This window comes from Trichosurus vulpecula, chromosome 2, assembly GCF_011100635.1.
Source record: "Trichosurus vulpecula isolate mTriVul1 chromosome 2, mTriVul1.pri, whole genome shotgun sequence".
NCBI lineage: Eukaryota > Metazoa > Chordata > Mammalia > Diprotodontia > Phalangeridae > Trichosurus > Trichosurus vulpecula.
Genome location: NC_050574.1, coordinates 75,288,438 through 75,301,401, shown reverse-complemented (window position 1 = coordinate 75,301,401; position 12,964 = coordinate 75,288,438).

The window sequence follows — 12,964 nt, the reverse complement described above, 5'->3', positions numbered from 1 at the left end:
GGTAAAAGGGACCATTCCTTGGCTCATTTCTTACCTAGCCTTAATCACTGAATGGGCATTGCCTCAGTCAAAGTGAGAACTCAGAAAGACCTTAGCTTAAAAAGGCCAAAGTCTCCCACTGCATCTGGGACCTTCTCCAATCGTCCTGATCTATATATTTCCTCCGGACCCAGATGGCTCGGAAGGAGAAAGTGAAGCTGGTGACTTGGCACAGCTCTCCCTCACTTAAATCCAATTCACTTGCATGTCATGGCATTACCTTCCTGATGTTATAGTCCTCTTCATGAATGAAGGACAAACAACAACAACGAACTTGACCCCACTGCTCTGGTCTGACTACCTCAGATTAGGGCAGCTAGGTGGCACAGTGGATAGAGCACCTACCCTAGAGTCAGGAAGATTAATCTTCATGAGTTCAAATCCAGCTTCAGACACTAGCCATGTGACCCTGGGTTTTACCCTGCTTGCCTCAGTTTCCTCATATGCAAAATGAGCTGGAGAAGGAAATGGCAAACCACTCTAACATCTTTGCCAAGAAAACCTCAAAAGGGGACACAAAGAGTCAGACACTACCGAAAAAGAACTGAACAACAGCCACCACTGCTCTGGAAAGCCTCACTATTTATAGGTGTAGGGGAGTTGTAAGTTTGGGGAACATTCCATCTCCATCAAGGAGATTGGACTTTGAGCCACCCATTACATAGAGAATCCTTTTCCCATCTGGATTCTTGCCTGTGATGTCCTCTATGACAGTGACAAATAATTTTGACAGAGACACCTCCCTGATTTATGCTTCACTTGAGATTGCTAATCAGAGGATCATTGAACAAAATTATCTCAATGGTTGCATCTATCAAGAAATTTTGTATAATCTTAACATTTGCATGAGAGATACCTTATTTGAGGAGAGGCTATGGGGTAGAGTTTTGTTCTACTGTGGTCAAATGCTTTTTGTAATCAACATCTTTGTATTTGTCACACTTCTGAGTCAGTTGTGAGGGGGTGAATTCGTGCTCCACCAAAGACAATTGTCTGAAAATGGCTGATTGTTCCCAGTTCACATTCTCATCAAGGATACCCTCTGGATATGGCACAGATTATTCTCATAAAGATTTTCATGGAGAGTGATGCTGATGTCTTCACAATCATCTTTGTTTGGTTAAAAAAAATGACTTGTCTGTGGTTTTTCTTTCTCCTTTCTTTGATTATATTCCCCTCTTTGTAATATCTTGAAATTCCACCCCTTAATATTTTCTGAACTGTCACCTGAAGCTCAGACATCTTCTGAGTGTGTTAACCATGCCCTGGTATCCTTCCTGATTCCCGGCCCTTGAGAACCATTTCCACTTCCTCATTCAGGGACCTGGGTATGGAAGTGGTGGTTTCACTGTTACTGATTATAAAGAAAGGTCACTTCCAGAAACTGGCAAATCTGTTCCCTCTTATATCTTCCTGTTCAAGTTTCATTTGCTTCATGAAAGGCAATAGAGCAGAGATCAGCAAACCATGGCCTCTGGGCCAAATCCAGCCCACTGCCCGTTTTCACATGGCTTTCAAAGTAACCAGGGTTTCTGTTGGGTTGGTTTTTTTTTAATTTATTTTTTATTTTTCGTTTACAACACTCACTTCCACAAGTTTTTGAGTTTCAAATTTTTTCCTCCTCCCTCTCCTCCCCCCTCCATCCCCTCAAGATGGCATGTAATACGATATAGGTTCTACGTATACCTTCACATTAAACTTATTTACACAACAGTCAAGTTATAAAGAAGAATTATAACCAATGGAATGAATCATGAGAAAGAAGAAACAAAACCAAAAAAGAAAGGGAAAAAAAGAGAGCACACTTTGCTTCAATCTGCATTCAGACTACATAATTCTTTCTCTGTATGTGGATAGCTTTTTCCATCATGGGTCTTTTGGAGCTGTCTTTGAACCTTGTATCATTGAGAAGAGCCAAGTCTATCAAAGTTAGTCATCACAGATACTATGTGTCTGTAATTGTGTATAATGTTCTCCTGGTTCTGCTCCCCTCACTCAGCATCAGATCACATAAGTCTTTCTGGGTTCTATTGAAGTCCATCTGCTCCTCATTACATTCATAAACCACAACCTGTTTAGCCATTCCCCAATTGTTGGGCATCCCCTTTATTTCCAATTCTTTGCCACCACAAAAAGAGGGGCTATAAATATTTTTGTACATACTGGTGCCTTCCCCACTTGTGTGATTTCTTTGGGATATAGCCCTAGAAGTGGTATTGCTGAGTCAAAGGGTATGTACTTTTTTATAGCCCTTTGGACATAGTTCCATGGTTGTCTTTTTGTTTTGTTTACAAAACCCCTGGTTAGTTCACAAGCCAAACATTTAAATATTAAAACCATTCTTAGCTCACAGGCTGTACAAAAATAGGTGACAGGCTAGATTTGTCCTATGGGCCATAGTTTGCCAATGTTACCATGGTGCGTAGGGCATGAGACTCAGAGATGGGAAGACCTGAGTTCAGATTCTACCTTCAGACACATACTAGCTGTGTGACTAACTCAGTTTCTTTATCGGTAAAATGGGGGAAGGGGAAGCCTTTAAAGTCCTTCCAGATCTAAATCCATGATCCTATGATCTATAGCAATAAATCCATAAACATTGCTGAGTGCTTACAACACACACAAAGACAAAAACTGAAGCAATCCCTGGCCTCATTGAGCTCACATTCTAATGCGGGTGACAACATAGGCTTTTGTATTGGAAGGGAAGGCATTAGCAAACACTTAGACCAAGAAAAGTTTCATGTAGAAGGTAGCACTTGAGTTGAGCCTAGAAGGAAACCAGGGATTCTAGGAGACAGAAGTGGGGAAGGAGGGCATTCAAGGAGTGAGGGACAACCAGTGCAAAGTCAGGGAGACAAGAAATGTAGCAGTCAGTCAACAAGCATTGATTTAGCGCCTACTAAGTGTCAGGCACTGTGCTAAGCACTCGTGTTCGTCCGTTTCTGAAGAGGACCATGGCATCAGGGAAATGATGACATGACTTACAGTTGACTTTGATTTGAGTGAGGGAGGGCTGTGCAAGGTCACCAGCCTCACTTTCTCCTCCAGAGTCATCTGGATCTAGTGACCAGAAGATATTCATCAGCATGACTGGAGATGACCCAGGATACAATGGGAGACCTTGGCTCTTTTAGGCTAAAGGGTAACGCCCATTCAGTGAATAGGCCTCTTTAAGAAATGAGTCAAGGGATGGCCCCTTTAATTACAAAAAAAGGAAAAAAAAACCAAGCTGGGAGGAGAAGACCCTCAGGGTTGCTGTTCCAAAGAGAAACAGATACTACTGACATTTACTCTAAGCCAGGAGGGCCCAAAATACAGCCATTAAGTGGAGCTTTGGCAGGGACCTATTGTGATCCAGTTTCTGAGCTTCAGAGTGAACTGGATTTAAGGTTTTGTGAAGAAAGAAGGAAAGAAGGAAGGAAGGAAGGAATGAAGGGAGGGAGGGAGGGAGGAAGGAAGGAGAGAAAGGGAGGAAGAGGGAGAGGGAGGGGGGAGAGAGAGAGAGAGAGAGAGAGAGAGAGAGAGAGAGAAATCTAGCCAGTAAACCCCAAGTTAAGTGGGCAGCTTCTAGCCATCAAAATTTACCTTCCTTTGGAGAGGAGAAGGAAAAGGAGAGGGAGAGGGAAAGGATGTGCTGAGTTACCCAACTAGCTGGGTCCCCTTTCAGGCAGCTTGGTCTACTCACAGGTTGTGTTTGTCCTTTGTTTTCAAAGAGGACTATATAATCAGAGAAATGATGACATGACTTGCAGTTGACTTTGGGGATACAAAGAAAGGCAGAAGACAATCCCTGCCCTCAAGAAGCTCACAATCTAATGATGGAGACAACAGTGCAAACACTATATATGGAAAAACTACAGAAAGGTCCATTTGGGCTAATCTCAGAAAGAAGGCACTAGCATTTAGGAAGATCAGCAAAGCCTTCTTGTAGAAGATTGGGTGTTAGCTGGGAATTGAAGGAGAAAAGGAAGCAGACATGAGGAAGGAGAGAATTCAAGGAACGACAGCCAGTGAAAATGCTGAGTTAGGAGATGGAGTGGGTTTTTCCGGGAGATAGAGTATTTTGTTCCAGGAATAGCAAGGCAAAGTATAGAAGGGTTAGAATCTGAATTGAGGGAATGAGGTGTTTAAAAAAAATATTAGAAAGGTAGGAGAGGGACAGGTTATGAAGGGCTTTGAATTCCAAGTGAAGGACTTTTAAAATATTTTATTCTGAAGGTGATAGAGAGCCACTGAAGTTTATTGAATAAACTATTTTAATGGATCATGGAAGATCACTTAGCTGCGAGGAGGACAGACTGAAGAGGGGAAAGACTTGAAGACCAAGCATCAGGCTATTGCAATAATCCAGATGTAAGATGATGAGAACCTGCCCCAGGGTAGCAGCAGGATCACAAGAGAGAAGGGGCTGTATGTGACATATGTTACTAAGGTAAAATTGACAGGACTTGGCAACAGATTGGACATAGGTGGTAAAAGAGTTGAGGATGACACCTAAGTTGCAAACCTGGATGACTGGGAAGGATAGTGCAATCCTCTACAGTAACAGGGAAGTTCAGAAAATGCAAAGTGTAGGGAGAAAGATAATGAGTTCCATTTGGGATGCTGAGTTTAAAACATCCCTGGGACATCCAATAAGCAGCTGAAAATGCGAATCTGGAGGTTAGGAGAAAGGTTAGAGCTAGATAGATAGATCTGAGAATCATCAGCACAGAGATTACAAATAACTGAATCTAAGAGATATATTGAAATCACCAAGCAAAATACTATAAAGGGAGAAGAGGACCCAGGACAGAGCCTGGTGGGACAGCCACAGTTACTGGTCATGACCAGGGTGAAAATCCGGCACAGGAAAATGAGAAGGAACAGTCAGATAAGTAGGAGGAGAACCAGGAGAAAGCAGTATCACAAAAAACTAGAATTCTAGAAAAGAGCATCAAGAAGAGGGTAATTGGCAGAGAAGACTGGAAGGATGAGGACTGGGAAAGACCCATTTGATTGGGCAATTAAAGATCCTGGGTAACTGTGGAGAGGTTAGTTTCAGCTAAATGATGCGGTCAGAATCCCGTCAGTAGAGAGTTGAAAAGGGAATGAGAGAAAGCAAGTGGAGGCATAAATTGTTGGCATTTTTTTCTAGGAATTTAGAGACAAAAAGGAGAGATATGAGGATGTAGCTAGTAGGGATGAATGGATCAAGTGAAGGGTTTTTTTATAGGATGGGAGAGACAAGCAGGACTCTATAGGCAGTAGAAAAGCAGCCAGAAGACTGAGAATGACAATGAGCATGGCAGCTAGGTGGCGCCATAGTGCAACGGAGCTCTGCACCTGGAGTCAGGAAAACATCTTCCTGAGTTCAAATCTGGCCTCAGACACTGACTAGCTGTATGACCCTGGGCAAGTCACTTAACCCTGTTTGCCTCAATTTCTTCACCTATAAAATGAGTTGGAGAAGGAAATGGCAAACCACTCCATTATCTCTGCCAAGAAAACCCCAAATGGGGTCATGAAGAGTGAGACACAATTGAAAACAACTGAACAGGTTGCATGAGTAGAGAGAACAGGATACTTTGACTTAATTAGGATTCATGCCAAGCTCTCTGTGCTCACTTTGCCTTCCACTGCTTTGTACTAATTAATGATGCTATGGTCCTGTTGTCCTCCTTCAAAGCATTTTGCAGAAGAGCTTGGAGTCTAAACTGGTATTTCCCTTAGCTGCCATCTCTCTACATTTAGCAAGGAGAGTTTTTGCTGACTCAAGCGGTTTATGGACCCTTTCGGCCTCCTCATTGTAGTGACTGTTTTACAGCTGTTCTTGAAGAAATGGTGGCAATTGAAGCCAATGTCTTTTATTTCCTGGCTTGTTTAAACAAGTCAAGCTGGAGCTGCTGTAGAGGAAATGCCGTCTGTTCATCTTCATCCTTCCTTTTGATCTGGTGTTGATCTTGACTTCTGGTTATCTGACCTGGTTCAGAAATGAGTCCCCCACTTCCTGTCTATTAAGATATGGTCAATGTTATTTTCTGTGATGTTGTTCAGTGATCATCACATCCAGAACCTTCCACCTTTCTTCTGGCAGAAAATGTTATATATACACAGTTGTGAGATTCAGAAACGGTTAGTCTCTTGGTCTCTTTTCTCTTGTTGTTTTATCCCAAACCGTTTTTCCAACCTATTTTCTCACTACCCTCTCCCTTGTCCAGATTTACACTGAAGTCATCAATTGTCAAGACTGATTTGGCTTAAATTGATGGATGCTGCCAGTTTGATCTTTCCTGCCTTTATGGTCTTCTCACTCCCAACATCCCACTTGATGGTCCAGCCATACCAGTTTACTTGATGTTCCTCACACAGTGGATAGAGCACTGGACTTGGAGTCAGGAAGATTTTAGTTCAAATCTAGCCTCAGATACTTACTAGGTTGTGTGACCCTGAGAAAGTCACTTCACTACTGTGCCTCAGTTTTCTTATCTATTAGATATGAGTAATAATAGCACCTGCTTCCCAGGATTATTGTGAGGATCAAGGGAGATGACATTTGTAAAATCCTTTCCAAACCTCAGAGTTTTCTATAAGTGTTGACTAGCATCATCTGCCATGTCCTTCCCCTCTGTACTGGGTGTCCCTGAATGCCTACAATCATTCCTCACCAATCCCTCTTGAGAGAAGGGGCCATATATGATGTATGTTGTTACGCTAAAATTGACAGGGCTTGGGAACAGTGATGAGAGAGTAAGGAGCTGAGGATGACACCTAAGTTGCAAGCCTGGATGACTGGGAGAATTCTCTCTCTCTTCAAGATTCAGCTCAAATTCTCCCCCTTGGCAGGAGGTTTTCCTGGTCCTCCTAGCTACTAGTGCCTTGCCCTCTTGTATGTGCCATTAGGTGGAACTATTTTTTACATGGTACCTCCCTCAATAAAATGCAAACTCCCTGAGCGCAGGAACTTTCACTTTTGCCTTTATAGCCAGTGTTTGCAACACTGGGCCTAGATTTTAAGAATTGACTCGATGATTAATCATCAACACCTTCCAAATTCTTAGCTTCTTCACCCTCAGCAAAAATGCCCAGGGCACCCAGTGCAGCTTTTTGTCACCTCTCATCGCAAGCACCGCAAGGAGGGAAGATCAAGCATCCTATGTTACCTGTGGCCATATGTTGAAGCCTCTTATTCTCTCCATAAGAGAATGCACAGAAATCAACCCACCTAGACACTATCCCCTGCACCTGCCCTCTTCTCAACTGTTTCCCCCTAGGTAGGTCCCTTCAGCTGTCTCCCTGCCCACCTTACCATTTGGCATTAGACTGGCCAAGATAAATAGACAACTGGGGCTGAGGATGTATCGTTATCCTTTGAATGTTTCTCCTTGGGTGGGAAACAACAAATGATCTTCAGCTGCCTTTGCAAAAGAGGTTGAGGTTAGACAGTAGGAAGAACTTCCAAAGAGCAGAAGTGTAGAAGCATTTTGTCTGGATCCAACTACCAGAAGAGGGCACCACAACCTCAACCACAGGAATCTGTAGTAAGCTTCCCATTTAGCCTGTGGATGACATCCCCTGTCACTGGTCAAAATGTCCAAATAACAGCTCACACAAGTGGGATCCCTTTCATGCAAGACAGAATCATGGAATCCTAAAATATTAGGGTGGAAAGAACAAGAAGATGGACCCCAGAAGCCATCCTCTTCCTTTTGCAGATGTGAAAACTGAAACCAAGAGAAACTAAGTGACTTCTTGTCTCAGGCTACAAAGGTAGGAAGTGGGAGAAGCAGGATTTTAACCCAGATCCAGTGACTCCAGAGTCATGTTTTTTGGTTTTTTTTTTTTCCCACTACACCATACTGCCTCTCAGTTGGACTCCCCTTTTCCTCAGAACCAGTCCTTCAAGGCTAAATCCCTTAGAACTTAGAATGTCAGAAGCAGAGGGAAGAATGTCAGAGCTGGAAGAGAACTTAGAAAGTAGAATATTAAAACATAGAATGTTAAGAACTGGAAAGGACCTTATTAAGCCTGTTAGAACGCAGAATGTTAGGAAATAAATGAGACCTTAGAACATGGAATTTAGAGCTCCAGGAAGCCTTAGAACACATGGGAGGTTGGAACAGAGAATGTGATAGATAGGAGGAATGCCCTGAGAGGTACCATTGCTGAGAGGAAATAAAGAATTCCTCTGATTGGTCCTGTATGACTGGGGTTCCTTTCTGATGAATGGTTGACTGAAGCCCAGTATGGCTCACAGCTCACCCTTTGGAATCTATGATTAGAGTGGGCTGTGTACCAGCTATCTACATAGCCTCGGGATCCTTTTCTTGGGTTCTCTCTCTAGATAAGTCTAAGGTGCATATCTAACTCCACAGTAGGTACCTCCATCTGACAAAGATTCATACCCAAAAGTATGACCAAGTTAACTGGGGAGACTATTCTAACAGATCAGGGCATTTCCTAATCAACCCCTATTACACCTAAAACATAGAAAGTTAGAGATGGAAGTCAGTGTAGAACATAGATTGTCACTGGAAGATAGCAGCTAAATCCAACAGGATCTACTTTTCTCATATCCAAAACCAGGTCAGTAACTTGCAGAGCTCAGAGCCGGGCAGGGGTCGTCGGGGGTGGGGGGGGGGGCAGGAGGAGGGGGAAGCTGGGCACAGCAATCAGACTTTGCCCTGGATTAGAACCTTTTGGGAGCACTGAAACCTTGCAGGTCCCCAGGCTGGGATGTACCTGAGATCTGTAATAATACAAATTTAATACCCCCAAGAAAGCAGCAACAGGCCCAGTCCAGAACTTCCATCTAGAAGTGTGAAGAGTCTGTTCTCAATATGAAGTTCAAAGTCAGAAAGTAGGCTGAAAGAATGAGCAATAAAAAAAAAAAGAATCCTACCTTTAAAAAGCTATTAGGTCAACGGGGACACTCAAGATACAAACCTAGAAGAGAATGACTCCAAAACATCTGCAAGCAAACCCTCAAAAAAAAAAAAAACAAACCCATAGTTTAGGCACAAATTTAACTAGAATTCATAGAAGAGATAAAGCAAGAGTTGTTGTTTTTTTTAAAGGAGTTTGAAATTTTTTTAAATAAATGAAATGATAGCATTAGAGGAAAACATTGGGGGAAAAAATGAAAGCTAAGGAAAAAATATTTGAAAGGGAATTAATGGCTTAGCACAAGAGGTACAAAACTTTATCCAAGCAACAAACTCCTTGAAAATTAGAACAGATCAAATAGAAGGCAAAGGCTCCATGAGACAATAAGAAACATCAAATCAAAGCCAACAGATTTGAGAAGCAGGAGAAAACATAAGGTATCTCATAGCAAAAATAACTGACCTAGAAAACAGATCAAGAAATTTAAGAATCATTGGACTATCCGAATGCCATGACCAAAAAAAAAAAGAGCCTAGATGTCATATTTCAAGAAATCTTATGATCTCTTAGAACCAGAGGGTAAAGTGATTGAACAAATCCACCTGTCACCTCCTGAAAGAAACCCCAAAATGAAAACTCCCAGCAAAATTACAGTCAAAATCCAGAGCCTAAAGGTCAAAGAAAAAATACCGCAAGCAGTCAGAAAGAAAGAATCCAAGTACTGAGGAACCACAGTCAAGATCACACACAATTTAGCCGCCACCATGATAAAGTAATAGAAGGCTTGGGATATGTTATTACAGAAGGCAAAGGATATGTATAGACTTAGAGCCTGAGAATAACTTACCCAGCACAACTGAGTATATAATGTTGCTACAGGGGAAATGATGAATCTTTAATGAAATAAAGGACTTCCAAGCATTCCTAATGAAAAGATCAGAACTATGTAGAAACTCTGAAGTACAAACATAGGAATTAAGAGAAACACAAACAGATAAATATGAACAATGATAAAGGACTAAACAAAAAATGAACTGCTTGCATTCTATTACAGAGAGATGGTCTATGTGTCCCCTCTGAACCCTATCATCATCAGGGACCATAGAGGGAGTCTTATTAGAAAAGGCTTGGGAGTGGTTCGGTTATGTCTCAAAGATCTTAAGAGAAGAATACAAAAAGAGACGAAAAGAAATACATGGTGGGAAAGGGGTCGGGGGGGTTGAAGGTAGATGAGGAAAGATTATCTCACATAATCAGGGTACACAAGTAGATATCTATACAAGCAAGAAGTGGAGGGAGCAGTTGACTTGTGAACCTCATTCTCATCTGAACTAGTCATAGTAGGGAAGAACAGACACACACACCAACACACACACACACACACACACACGTATTTTTGGGTGCAGAAATACAATTCATTTGATAGAGAAATAGGACATAAAGGGATGACAGGAGAAGGAATGAGGGGGAGGACAGATTAAGGAATTCATCCTGAGCAAAACAAACTCTAACTAAGGACGTATGAAAACATTTATAGTTTTTTGGGTAGTGGCAAAGAATGGAACTCTGAGGTGACGCCCATAAATTCAGGAATGGATGAATGATTTATGGTACATGAATGTGGTAGAATTCTATTGTGCTATAAGAAATGAAGGGGATAATTTCAGAGAAATCTGTAAAGATTGTATGAAAATTGATGCAGAGTGAAGCGAACAGAACCAGGAGAACAATGTATACCCCGCCCCCCAAAAAATAAAACCAATGCCAATGTGTTAAAGACAAGCAACTTCGAAAGAATTAGGAATTCTGATCAGCATCATGACCAACCATGATTCCTGAGGACTAATGATGAAACATGTTACCCGCCTCCTGAGAGAGGGGTGAAAGACTCAGAGTGCAGGATGAGACATATTTTTTTAGATGTGGCTAATACAGGAAATTTGTTTTTCCTGACTATACATGTTTTTTTTTTATTATTCTTTCATTCTCACTTAATGGGGAGAGATGAGAGAGGATGATTTTTATTAAAAAAAAAATTTTAAAAGAACATAGGCTGTCACAGATGACAGGGACCTTAGAAACTATGTAACCCAACCCTCCTATTGTATAAATAGGGAAACCGAGGCCCAAAAAGGGAAGATTGTAAGATAATAGATCTAGAAGTACAAGGGACCTTAGACACTAATTCATCCAACCCTCAATTTATAGATGAAAAATTTGAGGCCAAGAAAAAGATCATAGGATTATAGATTTAAAACTAGAAAGGATTTTAGAGGCCGTCAAATCTAACCCTTTCATTTTAGAGATGAGGAAACTGGGGTTTCAACAGAATGAGTGAGTTGCCTGGGGTCCCATAGCTAGAAAGCATCTGAGAAGGATCTGAGCTCGGGTCTTCCTAACTCCAAGTTGAGATAGAGATCCTAGACGCCACCCAAGGTGACACTCTAGATACTGGCTCACACTTCTCCTGATACCCAGCCTGGTCTCCTTCCACCCCACAGCCACCTCTGTAAACTTCAAGGCTGTCCCTCTCCTCCCTACTCCATGAACTAATTTACAATATTTTTTAACAAATTTCCCCCCATTCCCTTCACAAACATCAGCTTTCATTTCTCTTCTTCCTTAGTGCTCATCTTTTCAAACTGAAAAGCCCTCAGACTTGGGGGGCTTTCTTCCTATGTCTACCACTTCGGTTCTAGGCCCTTCACCCCATATCTCATGCACTGACCACTGTCAGGGCCTTCACCAGGAGCAATGGATAGAAGTTACAAGGAGGCTAGATGATTTCCTAATGATGATAGTCGTCTAAAAGAGAAATGGCCTGCAGTGAGAGGCTGCACTCACAAGGCCAGGGACTGTCTTTTGCCTTTTTTTTGTACCTCTAGTGCTTAACACAGTTCCTGGCACATAGTAGGCACTTCATAAATGCTTACTGACTGGTGGATTCCTTTGAGATCTTCAAAGAAAGACCAGAGGATCACTTATCAGATACATTATAGTGAGGATTCCTTCCCTGTATGGGCTGGACCAGATAGGCGCTGAGGTCCCTTCAACTCTCAAATTCTGTGATTCTGTGACAGGCTTCCTAAGCCACTGTATCCCCAAAAATTCTTCCTTTCATGGCCCTACCTCAGTTCCTCCTAACTTAAGATGAGTCAGTCCATTGTCAGAACCCTTCCCTTGACTGGAAGGGCTGATCAACAGGAAGGAAGACACTGAACGGAGCTAAAGGGGATGGGATAGGATGGGCAGACCATCTTGGCCTTCTTCCCAGGCAAAGGCTCTGCCCCACAGAATCACATGATTGAAGAGTTCAAGACATATCAGAGGCCATCTAGACTAACCTCCACACAAAAAGGAATCCCCAGTACAGTACACGGGATGGTCATTCAGCCACTGCTTGAAGATATCCAATGAGAGGACACCAACCACCTCTCCAGGGCAACCCAGTTCACTTAAGGATAGTGCTTCTTGTGGGGAAAGGTTTCCTGGAAGTAAATTTGTTCATTTGTAACATCTACCCATTGGTCTTAGTTATGCCTTCTGGGGCCAAGCAGAGCAAGACTCATCCCCTTTTTCGAAGGTCCTTTCCAAATCTAAATCTATGACCATAGACCTAGAGATGAAGAGGATGTCAGTCTTTTCAATCTAATAGACCCCTACATTTTACAGATAAGTAAACTGAGGCCCAAAAAAATGAAGTGATTTGCCAAAGGTCAGAGTATCAGAGTTGGGATGTGAACCCAAGTCCCCTATATTATACTACCCCTCCAAGTATTTGAAGAGAGAGAGACAGAGGCAGAGAGACAGAGAGAGAGAAGGGGAGGAAGGAAAGAAGGAAGAAAAAAGGGAGGGAGAGAAGAAGGAAGAAGGAAAGGAGGGGAGCAGGGAGGGAGGGGGGAGGGAGGAGGAAGGGAGGAAGGAAGAAAGGAAAGCAGAAAGGGAGGGAGGGAGGAAGGGAGAGAAAAGGAGGAAGGAGAAAAAGAATGTTTTATTAAGTTCTTACTATGTGCCAAGCACTGTGCTAAGCTCTAGGGATACAAATACAAAAACAAAT